Source organism: Capsicum annuum, chromosome 10, assembly GCF_002878395.1.
Source record: "Capsicum annuum cultivar UCD-10X-F1 chromosome 10, UCD10Xv1.1, whole genome shotgun sequence".
Lineage (NCBI taxonomy): Eukaryota > Viridiplantae > Streptophyta > Magnoliopsida > Solanales > Solanaceae > Capsicum > Capsicum annuum.
In genome coordinates, this window is record NC_061120.1 from 3,460,870 (window position 1) to 3,465,881 (window position 5,012).

The following is a 5,012-nucleotide window of genomic DNA, read 5'->3' on the forward strand; positions in this document are numbered from 1 at the left end:
TCTAAAAATTCCTAAAGAAAGACAGAATGAATAAACTCAAATTATTATGAATAGGTGGTTCTAATGATAAGTAAGTAGGGACTCATTCGCTCATAGAAAATGAGATCAACTCCCCCATTACGTATTGGTACTTATCGAGTATAGAATAAATCTACTTCTCTTTGTTCCTACGAATAGAGTTGTTTCATTATTACCACCAGAATAGAACACCCTTGATTCGAAAATAATCGACTGAATAAGAATGGCTCATATGATAGTCATATTATAGTCTTTTTCAATGCAATAAAGTCATATAGTGTCCATTTATCTTTGATATAAGGGGTATTTTCATGGGTTTTCCTTGGTATCGTGTTCATACCGTTGTATTGAATGATCCCGATCAGTTGCTTTCTATTCATATAATGCATACAGCTCTAGTTACTGGTTGGGCCGATTCGATGGCTCTGTATGAATTAGCGGTTTTTTATCCTTCTTATCCTGTTCTTGATCCAATGTGGAGACAGGGTATGTTTGCTATATCTTCCATGACTCATTTAGGAATAACCAATTCATGGGGGGGTTGGATTATCACAGGGGGGACCGTAACGAATTTGGGTATTTGGAGTTATGAAGGTGTACCGGGAGAACATATTGTGTTTTCTGGCTTATGCTTTTTGGAAGCTATCTAGCATTGGGTGTATTGGGATCTAAAAATATTTTGTGATGAACGTACAGGAAAACCCTCTTTGGATTTGCCAAAGATCTTTGGAATTCATTTAGTTCTCTCAGGGGTAGCTTACTTTGGTTTTGGTGCATTTCATGTAACAGGCTTGTATGGTCCCAGAATATGGGTGTCCGATCCTTATGGACTAATGGGAAAAGTACAACCTGTAAATCCAGCGTGGGTCATGGAAGGTTTTGATCATTTTGTTCCAGGAGGAATAGTATCTCATCATATTGCAGCAGGAACATTGGGCATATTAGCGGGCCTATTCCATCTTAGCGTCCGTCCACCACAACATCTATACAAAGGATTGCGGTATGGTTCCAGTAGTATTACTGTTGTCTTTTTTGCAGCTTTTGATGTTACCGAAACTATGTGGTATGGTTCGGCAACTACCCCAATTGAATTATTTGAACTCACTCGTTATCAATGGGATCAGGGGTACTTCCAGCAAGAAATATATCAAAGAGTTAGTACTGGGCTAGAAGAAAATCAAAGTTTATCATAAGCCTGGTTTAAAATTCCTGAAAAATTAGCTTTTTAGGATTACATCGGCAATAATCTGACAAAAGGAGGATTATTGAAAGGAGGTTCAATGGATAACGGGGATGGAATAGCGGTTGGATGGTTAAGACACCCTATCTTTAGAGATAAAGAAGGGCGTGAACTTTTTGTACGTCGTATACCTACTTTTGTTGAAACATTTCCAATCGTTTTAGTAGACGGCGATGGAATTGTTAGAGCCAATGTTCCTTTTAGAAAGGCAGGATTGAAGTATAGTGTTGAACAAGTAGGTGTAACTATTGATTTCTACAGTGGAGAACTCAACAGTGTCAGTTATAGTGATCCTACTACTGTGAAAAAATATGCTAGACGTGCTCAATTGGGTGAAATTTTCGAATTAGATCGTGATACTTTGAAATCCAATGGTGTTTTTCGTTGAAGTCCAAGGGATTGGTTTACTTTTGGGCATGCTTCGTTTGCTTGCTCTTCTTCTTTGGACACATTTGGCATAGTGCTAGAACGTTGTTCAGATATGTTGTTGCTGGTATTGACCCATATTTAGATGCTCAAGTCGAATTTGGGGCAGTCCAAAAACTTGGAGATCCAACTACAAAAAGACAGACAGCCTAATATAACATTGCTTTGGTATCTTTCTTTTTTCCTTATTTTCTTTATTTTACTTTTATTGACATAGGGTACTAGAAAAATCTTTATTTGAATCAACTTCGTTTTTACTCTTGTTTGTTCTTTATCTGGAAGATGATTAAAAAAAGAAAATAAAAAAAACAAATAGGTATGAAAGCTATAATTGTAAACCATGACCGAATCTATGAAAGCATTAGTTTATATATTCCTCTTAGTTTCGACTCTAGGAATAATTTTTTTCGCTATCTTTTTTGAGAACCGCCTAAAGCTCCAACTAAAAAGGTGAAATAATTTTTCATTATCTCAGTTGAGCCTCCTGATATCGGAAGGCTCAGTACTTCAACTAGTCTCCATGGTCCTCGAATAGATCTCTTAGTTGTTGAGGAGGTTGCCCAAAAGCGGTATATAAGGCGTACCCAGTAAAACTTACAAGTAAACCAGATATAAAGATGGTGAATAGGGTTGTTGTTTCCATTCTTATCAACTTTATATAATTTCAAGACCCCAATGGATCTATGATAGGATCGTTTATTTACAACGAAATAGTATACAAAGTTAGCAGATCTTAATGAATACAATAGGATTTATGGCTACACAAACTGTTGAGAACAGTAAATCTGGTCCAAGACGAACTATAGTAGGAGATTTATTAAAATCATTGAATTCGGAATATGGTAAAGTAGCTCCTGGGTGGGGAACTACTCCTATGATAGGTGTCACAATGGCCTTATTTGCGGTATTTCTATCTATTATTCTGAAGATTTATAATTCTTCCATTTTATTGGATGGAATTTCAGCGAATTAGATCTATAAGAACTAGGAAGTCCTTACTTTTGAGTCCAAAATGAATCATTTAGAGCTCCGATTTATAGTACATTCTATTTTGTTCTGGTAGTTCGATCATGGAATTTCTTTGTTTCTGTATTTCTGGAGTATGAGTGTGTGACTTGTTATAATTGATCCTGTTGATAGTACAGAGAATGAGTTTGTCATGTTGATAGAGATGATTCTACTTCGTCAGATATTTATTCTAATATTTGGAACACTAAATAGATTAAGAAATATTTTAACTATGATTCATACTTAATATTCAGACCTCGTGTCCGGGCTCCATAAAAATTTCAAACAAAGAGTTCGAATTTCTAAATCGAAAGATTCTTTTCTTTCAACCCCTATTTATATTTTGACCAAAAGCAAAACCTTTCTTTGAATTTTTAGTCATTCTATTTATTCAGGGAATAAGTGATGATCTGAGGATTCTTCCTCAGAGAATCCTTGATTTAATTTAGGTTAGGTTTTTTTATTGAATCATCGTGATTCTAGTATGAATCTGAGGCTTTAATTGATTCATAGGGTCTTAACAAGAGAATTCCTATCAATAATAAAGAAAACAAAGAATAAAAGTCATATTCCACAAAAACAAATTCTAGAAAGAAATAGGGAAAAAGAGATTTCAAGAGGCCCATAAGTATCAAAATAAAGATAAAGACGACTGCGCCAACTTGATATTTTGGTATTATCGCCACAAAGAAGAGCTTTCAGATTTTCTAGAGAAGATGGGATCAAAACTTAATAACTTTAGAACTTTCTATTCCATATCCGTTACAACTAGTATTTGGGTGTTTTTGCTTGAGTTATATAAGATGAAAGTCTCATATACGGTTCTCGGGGGGGAGTTCCACCTATCTCAATAAAGTATATGATTGGTTCAAAGAATATCTAAAGATTCAAGCAATTGCGGATGCTATAACTAGTAAATAAGTTCCCCCCACGTCAATATATTTTATTGTTTAGGGGGAGAATTACACTTACTTGTTTTTTAGTACAAGTAGCTACTGGGTTTGCTATGACTTTTTACTACCGACCGACTGTTACTGAGGCTTTTGCTTCTGTTCAATACATAATGACTGAAGACAACTTTGGGTTGGTTAATCCGATCAGTTCATCGATAGTCGGCAAGTATGCTATCCTAATGATGATCCTGCATGTATTTCGTCTGTATCTCACCGGTGGATTTAAAAAACCTCGCGAAGTGACTTGGGTTACAGGTGTGGTTCTGGTTGTATTAACCGCATCTTTTGGCGTAACTAGTTATTCCTTACGTCGGGATCAAATTGGTTATTGGGCAGTGAAATAGTAACAGGTTTCCTGACGCTATTCCTGTAATAGAATCACCTTTGGTCAAATTATTGCACGGAATTGCTAGTGTGGGACAATCTACTTTGACTCATTTTTATAGTTTATACACTTTTGTATCGCCACTTCTTTCTGCCATATTTATATTAATGCACTTTTCAATGATACGTAAACAAGGTATTTCTGGGACTTTATAGATAGAGCAAAAAAAATATATCCTAAATATTTTTAATCAATCATTTATCAGTTGATGGGGGAATATATAGTATTTCATTGCTACAAGTATGGATTATTGAAAATAACAAGACATGGATTTGGATATTTCCCTTTAACTATTCATGTCAGCTAAATGGGGGGATTGAAGGAAATTTTGTGAAGAGAACATGGATTATGGGAGTGTGTGACTTGAATTATTGCTTGTTTTGTGTAGATATACATGGGAATTCACAACCAAATGTGTTTTTGTTTCAATCGCCGTGTAAGCCTTATACAGAGGATAGGCTGGTTAGCTTAAAGGGAATCTTTTGTATGATCAGGTCTGAATCATGTTGTACATGAGCAGACTTCGTAAGGTCTAGTATAAGTGAACTAGATAAAATGAAATCTTGATTCCATTTTATCTAGTTCACTTATAAGATTAATAGTATGTAAATGTATTCATTTCCTCTTCATTAACACGATCAATACTACTATCGGAGCGAAACAAGGGATCTAAAGAAGAAGAGAAGCTAGACTATATTAGTAACAACCAAACCTTGTATGTGTATATCCAAGCATTTTAGAGATAAATACCAATTAGAAGGTCTGAGACTAATACAAGAAAACCAAGGAACTCACGAAATGACTCAAAACAGTCCACAAACACACTCCAAAATAATTCACAAATCACTAAGATTCTTGGACCGATTGGAGACCTCTCTCGGATTCTCAATACAACACAAGAATGAGAACCCAAACTAGATTAACAACACATAAAATGAAGAACAAAAAGACAACAATTTTTTCCAACAAGAACAAACACAAA

The 5,012-nt window shown here is 35.2% G+C and overlaps 1 pseudogene; it reads left to right on the forward strand.

Annotated features, from left to right (window-relative positions):
• The first annotated feature begins 329 nt into the window (after positions 1-329).
• On the forward strand, positions 330-1,837 carry LOC124888095 (annotated as a pseudogene).
• Positions 1,838-5,012: the final 3,175 nt, after the last annotated feature.